Source organism: Adiantum capillus-veneris, chromosome 28 (assembly GCF_014529385.1).
Source record: "Adiantum capillus-veneris isolate H3 chromosome 28, ASM1452938v2, whole genome shotgun sequence".
Classification (NCBI taxonomy): domain Eukaryota; kingdom Viridiplantae; phylum Streptophyta; class Polypodiopsida; order Polypodiales; family Pteridaceae; genus Adiantum; species Adiantum capillus-veneris.
The window spans coordinates 17,976,336-17,992,477 of record NC_140958.1 but is presented as its reverse complement, the minus strand read 5'-3'; positions in this window follow the sequence as shown (position 1 = coordinate 17,992,477).

The following is a 16,142-nucleotide window of genomic DNA, read 5'->3' as shown; positions in this document are numbered from 1 at the left end:
TCTCGTCTGCTACATTAAAGTAAACGCTTTCTGCCAAAGTCAGCATAATGGTAGAAAGTGCCAATTCATCCATTTTGCTCCATTCATCTTCGTCCATATCTTCTGGTTTTATCCCCTTGAGCTTTATAGGTTTTATCTGCTTCTTTTGTACCAACACGTGCCAAATCTGCTGCTTCCACAATGGGAAATTGGTTCCATCCAGCTTCTTGATATTGTAAAGAGCAGTGTCCTGTGATCCAGCCATAGCTACGCTTCACAGTAGTTTACTTTCCTGGGAAAAATTCGACAGAGTTTCCCCTGTTAACTGACCTCTGAACCAATATCAACCTGTCAAATAACCAAGAAAGCTTCAGATTCTGCAGAAATTTTGGCAGAGTCTCCTTTGTAAAATGGCTATGGTGTACTAAAAACAGACCAAAAAATAGCTCAAAAAACCGTTGTCTCTCTAACACTGTAAGCTGTGGGTAAACCTGTCCTGCACCTGTATTGTCTCTGACTGTCCTGTCACTGTCCTGTAAGCATAGACTGCGACAATGCCTCAACTGCAGTAAAGCAAAGATGCAATCCCAACTGTCTAACTCACAGTCAATACATCCTAGCTGCCTATATAAGGGTGCTCGAGGGATCGCTCCAAGACCTATATCACCGAAAGGATCTCAACATTCGAGAATCCCCCAGCTCAATAAAACCTCACTCGACCCTCAACAAAGGCTGCAGTAAATCTGACAGTACATAGACTTCCCACAAAGTCATACATCCACAAATTTCCCACTGTATGCTGTAACCGCTGCGGCGGTTGTTTGCTGCGTGACTCACAGCCAGCATACCCTCAACAGACATACATCATCTGTGACAATACATCCCATGTGGAAGTACCTGCAATGTCAGGATGAAATCTGGAATATCAAGCAGCAAACACAAGCTACCTGATGAACTAGTGGATGTCGCCTACAGTCTGTGTGTAGATGCGCCCGTGTCGTATGTGACACGTCTCCAAGAACTGTGAGCCGTCCTTCGATGTGTAGACAGCCACAAATCAACACTCTGGGAGTGTCGATATCCTCAACACTTGCAGTCGTAGGCCGAAAACCCCAAATTTACAGAGTCGGATCTGCACCCGCTTCGAAAATGGCCTGCGCAGAACTTTGTCGAAGCCGAACGATAATCGAGATGACCTCATAATGAATTTCTGAGCACACCAAGCCCTAAGGGCTGTCCCACAAGATTTGGGGCCGTGTCTTTGCGTGTCGAATTTCACTCCAATCTGAGCTGGTGACTCTAGCCTCCTGCAGTGCTGCCCCGAGCCTCGATCTGAGCTCTGATACCAATTGAAGGAGTACGAGCGGAAGTGCGATGCGAGAGAGAGTGCGAGAAGAAGAGCACGACGATATGGTGAATTCGCTCTACTGTAATGTGTAGAGCATAGTGAGTTCTTATTAGGTTTTTACAAAAGAATATGTGTACATACCTGGCGGCCCGCCCACTTACCTGGGTGACCACATTGGGCTTTATACCCCAACATATATGTCCTGCTATGGATGCATGGCATAAGAGGAAGTGCATTGGAGAGGCTTATATTGATGGAGGTGCACAGGTATGTGTTATTACTCAAGCTTGTGTATCAAAGTTGGGACTCAACATGGTGAAGAATTCAGGTTTTCGCATAAAGGTTGCCAACCAATCAAGGGTGAGGTACTTGGGAGTTGTAAAGGACTTGGAGGTGGATGTATTTGATGTTAAAGTGCTGGTCAATTGCCATGTTATGCCCACGGGTGTTGGTGCTTTCCCACTCATCCTTGGAGGACCATGGTTACAGGTAACCAAAGCTATACAGGATTGGGGACATGGTACCATCACTCTCTACAATAGAAGGGGTGATAAGAAGAGGTTTGATATGGCTAGCAAGCAATCTTTGGATGCTGATTTTGATGATAAAAGTGATGAAGAAGAGTACTCAAGTGAAGAAGAAGACAATGGGGATGAGGGCAGTGAAGTGGAAGATAGCAGCGATAGTGATCTAGATGTTTCCTCCTTGTTTCTTGAAGAAGAGCATGATGAGAAACAAAGATTTCTTGGCCTTATGGAGAATGAGGATATCTCTGGTCCTTATGAGCAAATTGAAGAGCTGATGCAACCCAAAGTTCAACCTAATGTCAAACAAGAGCTGATACAAGGTATGTTGTCTCCCGACTTGACTAGTCATGAGAAGGGTGAGTACTTACATATGATACAACAATTTCCCCATTTATTCATCACTTCTTATGAGGAAATTAGAGGCTTTAAGGGAGAGGAAATCCACATTCCAATCAAGGAAGGAGCTCAGCCCGTACGCCAAAAGCTAAGGAGAATGGGACAGGTACAACTTAATGCTTTAAAGGAAGAGGTAGACAAGCTTATTGAAGCAGGTTTCATATGTCCTGTGAGCACTGCAGAATGGGTGAGTCCTGTTGTTGTCACACCCAAGAAGGATGTAAAGTGGAGGATATGTGTTGATTTTAAGCCTCTAAACGCAGCCATGAAGAGGGATCCATACCCTCTTCCTTTCATAGATGATATACTTGATTCTATTGCAGGGCATGAGAGGTATAGCGTATGTGATGGATTCTCTGGATATTTTCAGCTCACCTTAGCTTTGGAAGATCAAAAGAAGACCACATTTATCACGCCATGGGGATGCTTTTGTTATTGTGTGCTTCCTTTTGGTCTTATGAATGGATGTGCGTGGTATCAAAAGCGTGTCAACAAGGTGTTCTCTCCCTTTCTTGGCAAGTTTGTGAAGGATCTTATTGATGACTTTTGTGTTTATAGCTCTAGAAAGGATCATTGTGCAAAGCTTGGGATGGCATTGAAGCAATATGATGAAAGTGGAGGTCAACTCAACCCAAAGAAATGTCATCTTGCTCAACCAAGAGTGAAGTTTTTGGGGCATATGATGTCAGAGAATGGGATTGAAGCGGATCCTGACAAAGTGAAGGCTTTGGTACTCCTCCCATCACCTAAAGATACAAAGAAACTTTCTACTTTTATTCAAAAGGTGAAGTATATGGCAAGGTTCATTCCTTTGTCCTCTCAACTTCTTTATCCTCTACAACAAGTAGCAAGATTGGATCCTCTACAATGGACAAATGAATGTGAAGAGGTTTTTCAAGGTATCAAAGAGGTTCTTGGTTCTCTTACTGCTATGCAAGCTCCTAATTGGGATAAGGAGTTTTATGTGAATCCATCAGTAGGTGAGGATGCTATTGGAGCTATGCTTCTTCAACGAGGTAACAATTCCCACTACATGAAGCCTATCTATTGTGCTAGCAGGGTGAAGCTAGAGGTAGAGAGAGGCTATACTGAGGTGGAGCTCATTATTGTGAGTGTGATTTATGCATGTAGAAGGTTTAGGCACTACCTTCTCCCTAAACCATTCACATTCCTCACTAGCTACACTCTTCTACCTCAATTGGTGAATAGCCCTACTTTGTCAAAGAGGCTCATGAAGTGGATTGTGGAGCTACAGGAATTCCAATTCTCTTTTCTTGTTAAGGAGAGTACAAGGGCTACATTGGCTGATTTGCTTACCTATAAGGAAAGCCCTCTTCTTCTTAAGGAGGATGCAGTGAAGAAGCAACACATGGAAGCTCCTGACATAGACAATGCCTATCTATTGTTTTTTGATGGCTCTTACAGGAAAGCGCATGGTGAAGCTTCAGGAGGTGTGGTAGTTTATGATCCTCAAGGTGCTTTGGTAACTAAAAGGAGTTTGAAGCTTACAGCACAAAGCAACAATGAAGCTGAGTATGCTACTTTGGAGAAAGGTCTCAACCTTTGCCTTAAGCTTGGCATCCGTCGTGTGAGGGTAAGAGGTGATGCTCTTTTGGTGGTGAAGCAAGTACTTGGGGTGTGGCAAAGTAAGAATCCAAGGCTGAAAAATATGTTTTTTCAAGTGAAGAATCTGCTTAAGCATTTTGAAGCTTGGACTTTAAGGCATGTGGACAGGTCTCAAAATGAAGAAGCACATGGTGTAGCGCAAGCTTCAATTGGGCAATTGTATGTGATAAGGGCTGATTCTCCTCTTTATTTGGGAAGGGAAGCTTTAGAGAGGGAGGAAGAGTTTCTACAAACAGGTATGCTTCCATCAGAGTTGGAAAAGCCAAAAAAGTACGCCTTCCTACGTCGTGCCAAAAGGTATGTGCTACTTGGTGATGCCTTGTATATGAAGGGGGCTGATCTTGTGATGAGAAAAGTGCCTTGGAAAGAGAAAATTTACAAAATTTTAGAGGAGAATCATGAGGGTTCTTGTGGTGGTCACTTTGCTGCAAAGATCACTTTGCATAAAGTCTTGCAGGAGGGTTATGTGTGGCCAAGTGTTCAACGTGATGTTCATCATTGGTGCAAGTCTTGTAAAGAGTGTCAAAGCATGGCAAATAGGGTTCTCAAATCAGAAATTAGAGGCACCATTGTGGCTTATGATGTGTTTGAGAAGTGGGGTATTGATGCAATAGGTCCTCTACCTATGACAGCTAGAGGCAAATGTTACATACTTACTGCTGTTGACTATCTATCCAGGTGGGCCGAAGCCAAAGCTGTTAAGCACATCACGAGTAAAGATGTTTCCTTATTTATATATGAAGATATTTTTTGCAAATTTGGCATGCCATTGGAGTTACTTTCTGACAAGGGTCCAGGTTTCAGGGGAGAGTTGGTGGATCATCTATGTGAGAAGCTTCATGTGCATCGCAGGTTTACTACTCCATATTATTCCCAATGCAATGGCATGAATGAAAGGTTTAATGGAGAGCTCATAAGGATGCTTACAAAGATTACAAGAAACAATGTGAAGACTTGGGATTTAGAGCTACCTTGTGCTCTATGGGCTTATAGGACTGCCATCAAATCAGGTACTGGTTTTTCTCCCTTCCATCTAGTTTTTGGCAAAGAGGCTTTACTTCCTATTGAGGTGGAGATACCATCCTTGAAGATGATCCTAAAGCTTGAAGAAGAGCCCAAGGATGCATTCAAGGAAAGACTTTTATATTTGCAATGTGTACAATTGGATAGGGTGTTAGCTTTTGAGCATTATGAGCAGGTCTTGAAGAAGAATCAAGCAAAGGCAAATGAGAAGGTAAAGAACAAGGACATCAAGAAGGGTGACATGGTGCTTCATTACAATAGTAAGCTTGATAGCACTTTTCAAAAGAAATTTCAAATCAAGTGGCAAGGTCCTTTCTTGGTCTTAAACAGGTTTTCGAATGGCACATATCAGCTTGCTGACTTGGATGGTACCCCGCATAAAGCACGTGTGAATGGCTACAGGTTGAAGAAGTATATTGCAAGGTTGATGACTGTGATTGAGGATGAGCCTTCTTTTGAAAAATTTTCTGATCATGTGGTTAATGATGAAGATGAGTTGAAGACTCCCTCATGTGGTTTACAGGATCTCTTTTGTGCTGCTGATCATGAATGATCTAGCAGGCTGGGGTGTGGCAAACTATGTTGGGCACATTTTTGACACCCCGTTTTTTGTAAATTTGTACATACGGACATGACGCCCGATGTCAAAAGGGCATGTGGGCTTTCTTTTTGTGGGTTTTTTAGCTTGCTTTAGCAAGCACATGTACATGCACTGCAAGTCGCTAGTCTAGTGACAGCTGTCGGGCTACTGTAAGTGCCTGTGAGTGAGTTTTTTAAAGTGAGCCTTGTATATAACTTAAAATCATGTACAAACTAAAAAAAGTTCAGCCAAAGATCAGAAATTTGCAGGTTTTAGCTCGTTCTGTCTCCTTGGTGCTCTTGGATGCAGTTTTTTGCCCCGACTAGCCTTCTCTACATGTAGTCGTGCTGGGACAACTCTCTGTTCGCGTCAATTTTGCTCATGGGGGCGTATGGAATCAATTTTATTCATCTTCAGCTTTCTCGCCAGTCATTTTTCAAGCTTTCTCTCAAGCTTTAAAGTGCCCCAATTGGAGTTGTGCTCATCAGATTACGACTAGTTCTCTGCAGGGTTATGGCTATGGCAGCCTAGTGGCAAATTGTGTGTAGACAGATTCAGAGGGCATGTATCTATGAATTGTGGAATTGATGTTGAAGTTTTGGGTTTGTGATGTTTGATTGTGAAAGGAGAGGCTCTTGTCTTCATATGCATTGGTCGGCGTGTGCTGCGAATCCATGCTTTGGCAGGGTTTTGCTCCTATGTGACATAGTCTCTTGGGTGGGCGACGGCTAGTAAATTCCCAAGGGTCTACTCCTATTGGACTTGTGGTGTTTCAGAAGGATTTGGAAAAGATTTTTGTGTCTTGTAGTTCTCTTTCAACACTCTTGGGTGACATCACTATAGAGGTGTTCCAGTTTGCTTGTTTCCCAACACCGGTTAAGCTCTATTCTTAAACCGCTTCAGAAATCTCATGCTTAATCTATTTTTTTAAAAAAAGGGGGCATGACTGGCAGGTTTGGAAACTATTGGTTTTTCTCTTTGGTAAACTATTGCCACACATGGACTTGTGTACAGTATTTGCCCTCATGATTTCATATGAGGCAAAGGTTTGGGGTGTTTTTGTAGCTAATCTAGTACCTATGGTTGTTAAAACAGTAGGGCATCTTACTCAAGCATGGCCGAACACTACCGTTCTTTATGGGATGCTAATGACTTAATAGAAATCTTGGGATTTTGAAGGTAAGTATATGGCTGTTACTTTGAGCTTTGGCATAACTACCGAGCTATGGCTCGTGACATGAGGTTCCACTTGGTAAAGATGGAGTTTTCGATACTCTATTGATTGGTCATACTTTCATTTTACTGGTTGTAAAAAGGGAGATAATCATTACCCTCATCTAGTACCTTTGGTTAATGAACAAGTGATTAGGCATCTTATACAGTTAAAGTCGTTCTTGACCTTCCTTTGCTTAAAAGGATGCCAATGATACTTTGAGATTGCTACTTCTGAAGGTAAGTATATGGTTACTACTGCAAGCTTAAGCATAGCTACCACTCTATGGTTAAACAAGTAAACCTCACAATGGTTTATTTTTCTAAAGAAAAACTCTTGATATTTGGGTTCTTGTTGGGCTTCACAGCTCTGAGTAAAAGGTAGAATGTAACACTCATTTTGCAAGTAATAAGTAAAGACTGCTAACTTCCAAGTTCTAATAAATAACCTAGCTTGTCTAAAGTAATTAAAATCTGTAAGATGGACATGGATAACAACTGATAGGGTCCATTGATACCTGTAAAACACATCCAAGGCTAACTGAATTGTTGTCTTGTTTGGATGGATTCAGGTAAAGACTCTATCTTATCTTGGAGGGTTTTCTTTTCTTTGGCAAGCTACCCTACTTTAATGAAGCACTCACTGATGACCGGGGAAGTTCTTTTACTACTTGCTTACTGAAAGAGGATCTCTTTCCTACAATCATTGTACCTAAATAATTCTAATACTGAGTTATTTTTGTACTTATCTGCTCATTGTTTCCTGGCCAGCTGTCTTTTGAATGTAAAAATTTAATTATGTCTTATTAGTTAAGATTTAAACAGCTACACACAAACACACACACACACACACACACACACACACACACACACACACACACACACACACACACACACACACACCCTTATTTTGGTTTTACCAAAATTAGGCTAGCCAACTTGTCCTAGACACTTTCTGAGAACTTGTGTAGCAAAACAAAGACTTGAATTGAGTTTTTCAAATCTGCAGAGAATAATTGAAAGGGTTTTCATTCTCCACCAATTAGCTGATGTGAAAGCTCTTGGCAAGGGATTTGTCATAATAATCAATATCTAATTCTCCTAAATGATTTTCTCATATTAAACTGATCATTTAATGTGGGGAGGTACCAGAGGAGAAAAAGCTAGAATATTGGTTAAGCTAGCAGACCGGCCACAATAGGGATCCAAAGGAGGGAAAATAGGGATCAAAAGGGGGGGCCATCTGCAAAAGAGCCATGTGCAACAATGGGCTAAAAAGACCCTAAGGTTCAGCCCATTAAGACTTCCAAAATGCTAAGGTTCCATCTTCATTGCACTAGCTAGTCTTGAAGGAACACAAAAAATTGTATTGTACAATGTCTCTCTTGATGGGAGAAACCATAATACAAAGCCTTTTGGAGGGGGGACCGGCTCCATGCAAATCTGGTCCTCAACTGTTGTCAATAGCTTAATTTCTCTCTCTTTTGAAAGTATTGTCGATGCTATCTAACTAGGTGTTATGTTTTTTGTTGCTCTCTCCACCCAAGCACTCTTGTAATTCTCATTAGGAATCTATTCTAATGAAATGCCCACTATGTTCATGCTAATTTCCGCTACACATAAGTTATTAGGCCATTGAATGTTACATTGGTATCAGAGCTCAAGGTTTCTCTTTTCTTGCTCAAGAAGGGAGGTCCTCAAGCTAGCTACAAATGGTTGTTATTATTAATTGCCTGTGAGTAAGTAGAATAGGGATTTTTCAGCTTTGCAGTGCGCCTGCCTTTGTGCAGTTAACGGGGCATCACCGTCGAGAGCTATGGTCTTAATAGTGGAGTCCTACGGGGCTTGCCTACGGCTTAACCACTATTGAGCTATTAGAAGCTTGATAGGAGCCGGTGCTGTTTTGGTGTCGAAAGACCCTCTCTTCTATTCCTTGCAATTAATGGTATTCGAGCCGCGGGTACAGTAGCTTGAGTGCTTTTTCTAAAGGGGTAAAGAGGAGTAGCAACTAGGGCTTGAAGTGCAAAAGTACACCTAAAAAGTTTACACCTAAAAGTTGTTAGAATGGCTGACAATAGTAAAGAGAGTGAAATTAATGTTGATAACTTTGATTTTACTCATGAGCAAGCTACTAATGATGCTTCAATGCTTGTTAACTATCTTGTTTCTAGGCTTCAACAAGCCATGTGGAATCCATCTCTCCAAAGTGAAGTGCAACGGCAGCTCCGTGCTCACGGGATTCTCCAAGCTCATCACCATGACGAGAGAACACCTAGGAAGCCTCCTTGTGAGACTACCAAAAGAGGTCTCTCTCCGATTCGGGAAGAAGAAGAGAATCCTTATGAAGGGCTCAAGAATTTACTTCTTGATGATGCATCTCCTTCCCAAAGGAGAACTCAAGAGCCTCCACCGAAGGAACGAGAAAGAAGCGAGTCTCCCGCCACCTTGGCGGAGATGGCTCCACGAAGACGGCGGGCTAAACGCTCTCCATCACCACCAAAGCGGAGAAGACCATCATATTCTTCTCCCCACCACAATTCAAAGAGGGATGATAAAAAGCAAGAGAAGAAAAAGGCGAGAAAGAGGACACCCTCTTCTCCATCTGCTTCATCCTCTTCCTCTTATGAAAGCTATGGTGAAGATGACAAAGATCAAGACAAGAAAAAGGCGAGAAAGAGGTCACCCTCTTCTCCACCTTCTTCAAATTCTTCACCTTCTGAAGAAAGTGATGGTGCAACTTTTGAACCATCAAAAAGAAGAGGCCATAGGAAATCCTATGCCGCATGGAAGAGGTCATCCAAGTTGAAGAAATTCAAAGAGGGAGGGAAGAGCATCTCTTTCCTTACCTATGATGGTACCTTTGGTGCCACGGACAAAGTCTTGGCCTTTATCCAGCAATTCGATGCGGCGTTTGGAGATGAGGGCTTCACGGAGTCCTCTAAGCTACGCCATGTAGCTATGCACTTTCAAAAGTCCACCAGACAATGGTGGTCTAGCCTACGAGCCAACGATGAAGCTCCACGAACATGGAAAGCTTTAAGAGCTTCCATTATGAAGCAGTTTTTGGCCACCGATGCCAAAGACAAAGTACTCACCGAATGGCGAAGCTTAAAGCTCTCTCCCAATGAATCCATCCACAAATATGTAGACAAGTTTTGGGACCTACAACTCAAAGCCACTGTCTTCAAAAGGTTGGATTTTGGAGAGCAAAAGCAACAATTTTGTGCGGGCTTAACCGAAGAAATGGCGGAGTATGTCAACTCCCAAAGACCACGTACCATATCGGCGGTAATACACCACACTATGGTCGCCTCTCGAATCAATTTCCAAACGGGGGCAAAAAGAAATAATAAGCCCCCGGAAAACAAGGGTTCCAATGAGCCTAAGGGGAAGGACAATGTCCAAAAGTTTCCTAAGGGCAACTCCAACAAAGCTAAAGAGAAGGGAGTTTACAAAGGTAAGAATAAACTCTCTCCTGAAGAGCTTGAGCGTTATCGTAAGGATAACCGGTGTTTCAAGTGCGGCGAACAAGGGCATGCGTACCGCGCTTGTCCCCAAAAGAACAACCGCCAAGATCCTCCTAGAGCTTCCTTGGTTGAAATCCAAGAGGAGGAGACTCACCAACCTCACCACAAAGGATCTCCTCTATGCCATGCTTGGGGAAAGGTAAGAGAACATGATGCTTTTATTCTCTTTGACCCTGGTTCTACTCACAATTTTATATCTATGGAGTTAGCCACCAAGCTAGGCATACAATCCTACGAGATGGGAGATGTCCTACCCGCAGACAGTGCCTTCAAGGGGCAAGAAGTTTCAGTCACTCCCTTAATTGGGAAATTGAGGCTTCATGTCCAAGGCTATGTGGACAAAGAGGACTTCTTTATCTCTCCTCTCAAGCATGAGGATGTAATCCTAAGGGCACCATGGTTTGACCGCTTGGCTGTCGATGTTAAATTTCCTGAAAGGAGAATCTCCTTTAAGTTCAGGGAAAAAGACATGTATATAGATGCTAAGGAAATGGGTAACACCATCCCCATTGTACATACACCAGCTTTCAACAAGTCAATAAAGAGCTCTATTTCCGTGTACATGATTTTTGTTAAAGATTCTCAAAATGAACCTAATGCTTTAACAAACGAAAATAAAAGCAACCAAAAGGAATTAGAGTTATCCAATTTTCTCAAGGGGTTTCAAGATGTTTTTATTGACGACATCCCTTGTGAGCTACCTCCTAAACGAGGTAATGATGACCATGCAATTGAACTTTTTCCAGGAAGTTCACCGCCTAATAAACCTCCTTATAGAGTTTCTCAAGCTCAACAAGAGGAGATTATGCTGCAAGTGCATGAGTTAGTTGAGAAGGGTATGGTTAGGCCAAGCTCATCTCCATTTTGCTCACCTGTGCTATTAGTGCAAAAGAAAGACGGCACATATCGTATGTGTGTCGACTATAGAGCACTAAATAGGATCACTATCAAGAATAGGTTTCCCGTTCCACGGGTAGAAGACCTATTTGATAAGCTACAAGGATCGACCTACTTCAGTAGGGTTGACTTAAAGAGTGGCTATCATCAAATAAGGATAGTTGATCAAGACATTGTAAAGACCGCGTTTCGCACTACATTTGGTCTTTACGAATACATTGTCATGCCTTTTGGCTTGACCAATGCACCAGCCACATTCAACCGCTTGATGGAGAAGCTGTTCAGGCCTCATCAAACCTTCACTGGAGTGTTCTTTGATGATATTATTATCTACTCTAATTCATTGGAGGAACACAAGCAACACCTCCAGGTAATATTTCAAGTTTTAAGAGAGCATAAACTTTATGTTAATCGAAAGAAAAGTGAATTTTTCTTGCAAGAGATTCAGTATTTAGATCACATTATCTCTCAAGATGGCATCCAAATGGATCCATCCAAGTTAGAGGTAATAAAAGGATGGCCTAAACCAAGGAATCTTCATGAACTAAGAAGCTTTATAGGTATGTGTGCATACTATAGACGCTTCATAGAAAAGTTCTCACAAATTGCGGGACCATTACATGACCTAACAAAGAAAAGCGTTAGGTATACATGGTTTGCTAAGGAGAACAATGCTTTCGAAAAGCTTAAAGAAAAGCTTATCTCTCAAACTGTGCTTACACTACCGGATCTCTCAAAACCATTTGAGGTCCAATGTGATGCTTGTGGTGATTGCCTTGGAGCTGTTTTGCTCCAAGAGGGGCATGCCATAGGCTATGAGAGCCGAAGGCTCAACCCTGTTGAGCAAGCTCTAGGCATATACGAAAAGGAACTCCTTGCAGTTCTACATGCCTTAGACTCATGGAAGCACTATTTATTGGGGACTCCTTTCATTTTGCGAACAGATCACCAAAGTCTTAAGTACTTCATGACGCAGACCAAGCTCTCCGACAAACAAATGAGGTGGGAAAATTTCCTTTCGCAATTTCATTTTCATATTGCTCACATTGCTGGCAAGCATAATCAAGTAACCGATGCACTCTCAAGATGACCGAGAGTGAATGCGGTTTCCATAGCAACTCACAATGATCTATCTTCAATGATAGATGAGTATGCTATTGATCCCAATTTTAGAGATGTGATTTCGGCCCTTGCATTAGGGAAGAAAGAAGAACCATTTACTTTACAAGATGGTTATCTTCGCTATGGCAATAGACTATGCGTTACTAACTCACTACGTGAGAAAGTAATGTATGAATCTCATGCTCCACCTTATGCGGGGCATAGAGGGATTCGGTCTACCTTAAAGGGAATTGAAACATATTTCTATTGGCCTACCATGAAAGTGAACATACAAGAGTATGTTTCCAAATGTGTGGTATTCCAAAAGACAAAATTTGATAGAGGGAAGCAACTTGGATTGCTTCAACCCTTGCCAATCCCTAATTCACCATGGGAGAGCATATCCATGGATTTTATCTTTGGATTGCCTAAGTCTATCCATGGGAATACGGGAATATGGACGATAGTAGACAGGTTTAGTAAACAAGATCATTTTATACTTGTCAAAAAGACTATTAAAGCCCATCAAATGGCAACCCTCTTTATTTCACAAATTTTCAAGTATCATGGCTTGCCAATGTCCATAGTGTCGGATAGAGATCCTAGAATGACCAGTAATTTCTGGAAGGGTCTCTTTGAGAATTTAGGAACAAGGCTAAACTTCTCTTCGGCCTATCATCCACAAACTGATGGCCAAAGTGAAATAGCTAACCTAACCATTCTCGATCTACTAAAAGCCTATGGGGAGAAGTACTTACCCTTAGTGGAGTATGCTTACAATAACACTGTACATACTTCCACGGGAAAAGCACCTTTCAAGGTAATTGAGGGAAGATCAAAAAGTCCCTTGCTACTTAAGGTACATGGGAATATCTTTGCTGCAGATGAGTATAGCCGAGACCTACAAGAATCTTTTCAAAAGATTAAGGATGCTATCTCTATCTCACAGCAAAGGCAAAAGGCTGCTGCTGACAAGCACAGAAGAGCCCAAGCCTTTAAAGAAAACGATTGGGTCTTGTTAAAGTTTCCCAAGGCTCGATTGAGGCACACGACAGGCAAGAATCCTACGGGCCACCAAAAGTACTATGCTAAACTAGCAAAAAGGTACTATGGTCCCTTTCAGATTCTTAGGCCAATCAATGAGATGGCCTATCAACTCAAGTTGCCCAATCATTGGCTCATACACAATGCTTTCCATGTGAGCCTATTAAAGCCTTACAAAGGAGAGCCACCTCAAGAACCAACTATTGAAGACCCACCGGAGAACGAGGACCAAGAGGAGGTGCTGCAGCCCGAGTCCATTCTCCGACATGAAGACAAGGTACTAAGAGGTGGTAAGACTATCCGACGATATCTTATTAAGTTTAAGAATTATCCTTTTGAAGATGCTAGATGGATTCAAGGCATACAATTAAAGGATAACCTAAACCTTGTCAATGCTTACAATGCTTCCCAAGAGTAAGCAAATGTACAAAATGTTAAAAATGAACAAATTTTTTGTCTTATAAGACTCTCTTTTTCTTTATTTGTGCACAAAAATGAAGTAGTATGCATGCTTAGATCAAGTTTGTGGAGACGACGTCTCCCAAACACCAAGTAGAGCTTGTCACTCTACTATGGAAGACTGATAGGACTGATGTGCAGACATGCTTGCGGAAGCCTCAGGCTCTCAAGCGCCAAATGGACTAGTCATCCATTATGGAATGATGTCGTAGGGTAACATAGGGATCCTCTACCCGCTAAGAAAAGGACTCATGAACATGCTTTATCTTCTCTACACCATAGTCGAGGACGACTATGATTTCAAGAGAGAGGTAATGTCATAATAATCAATATCTAATTCTCCTAAATGATTTTCTCATATTAAACTGATCATTTAATGTGGGGAGGTACCAGGGGAGAAAAAGCTAGAATATTGGTTAAGCTAGCAGACCGGCCACAGTAGGGATCCAAAGGAGGGAAAATAGGGATCAAAAGGGGGGGCCATTTGCAAAAGAGCCATGTGCAACAATGGGCTAAAAAGACCCTAAGGTTCAGCCCATTAAGACTTCCAAAATGCTAAGGTTCCATCTTCATTGCACTAGCTAGTCTTGAAGGAACACAAAAAATTGTATTGTACAATGTCTCTCTTGATGGGAGAAACCATAATACAAAGCCTTTTGGAGGGGGGACCGGCTCCATGCAAATCCGGTCCTCAACTGTTGTCAATAGCTTAATTTCTCTCTCTTTTGAAAGTATTGTCGATGCTATCTAACTAGGTGTTATGCTTTTTGTTGCTCTCTCCACCCAAGCACTCTTGTAATTCTCATTAGGAATCTATTCTAATGAAATGCCCACTATGTTCATGCTAATTTCCGCTACACATAAGTTATTAGGCCATTAAATGTTACAGGATTACAGAGAGATAATTAATTGCAAAGAATGGCTTGGTTATGGGCATTATTTCCTAATATATGTGCATCTAAATGCGGGAAATTAATTAAATGATTAATTGAGATTAGAGAAGGAGATCCCAAGTAGCCTAGCATAGAGGAATAGTGAAAATACAAGCTTGATGATGTGCATAAGTTGAATTAGCCTCCTAATCAACTAGGAGAGAAGTGGCCTAAGGGATTAGCCCATAACCGTATTCACACTAGTTGTACCTGATTCTAATCAGGCATTGACATGCCTGGGACCTAATAGGATTACAATATACTAATCCTTAGCAAGTTTTGATACCAATTGATAAGAAAAAGATGATTATGGAGAATAGATTCATGGCTTAGTCATGAGTTTAATTAGAGTGTGCTAATGGCAACTAGAGAGAATCAATAGCAAGATACCTTGCACATAAACTAAGCTTCATTAGAGTTGAGCAAAATGAGAAAATACAAGGACCATTATATAGGCCAAGAGGAGAGATCCTGCTGATCTTAGTGATGACACAGATGTAAGAATTTGAGTGGTCCAAATGAATACCTCATGTGGGTGTGGGTGGCATGCATATGCATGTGAGGTATCTACCAAATGTAGTAGAGGATCCTCTAACTCAAGTGCAATATATCTACTCAAGATGTGCTATGGGTAGAGCTCCATGGTGTGAGTTAGGCACAAATCCTAACATCATGGGATGCAAGTGGGAGTAATGTATTGACTCTTGGATGTATGAGAGAGGTATTTGGGATGACCATATAACTTTATGACATTCTCTTAAGCATGAACACTAAGGAAGTTCACACTTTGGCAAAAGCTAACCAATGATTTCATTGGATTGGCAAAGCCTACTAGCATATATAATGTTGTTCTTAACACTAGAATTGTAATAAGCCATAAAACTGGCCGAGGCCACAAAAATGGCTTAGATTAGGATAATAGTAAATTTCAATGGATAGAAAATGTTCATGGTAGAAGTGATGGCCTAAATACTAAAATTTCTCTATGTTGTTTTGATGAAAAATTTAGCAATGTTTAGAACGTATTTCTAACATTTAGTACAAGAGATCAACTCATTACTGACGCCAAGTTATTGATGTTGTTGGTGGGGGAATCGGTATATGCATTGCCAAAACAGGTGGGAGATTCAAATTTTTTAAAAATAAATTATTGTAAAATATCGACGTGTCTACCGACACTCTTATCGACGCATATACCGACGCCCATATGTAAAACAGAACCTGCTGGTTCATTTTTGCATTTTTGCACCATTTTTGTCATGCCTAGGGTAAGACCGGGTAGGCCAAGGGCCAGGATGGACATGCAGTCAAGGGATGCTATATTCGCATGTCTGTCTTGGCCCTTGGCTTGCTCGGTCTTACCCTAGGCATGACAATTTTTTTCTCCTTGTCCTTGCTCCTCTGCTGTGTTTCTCCTCCATACCTGCAGATCTACCATGTTGGTCCTCACCTGGCTTTGGATTTCCACTCTCACACCCTCCTACAATGAAA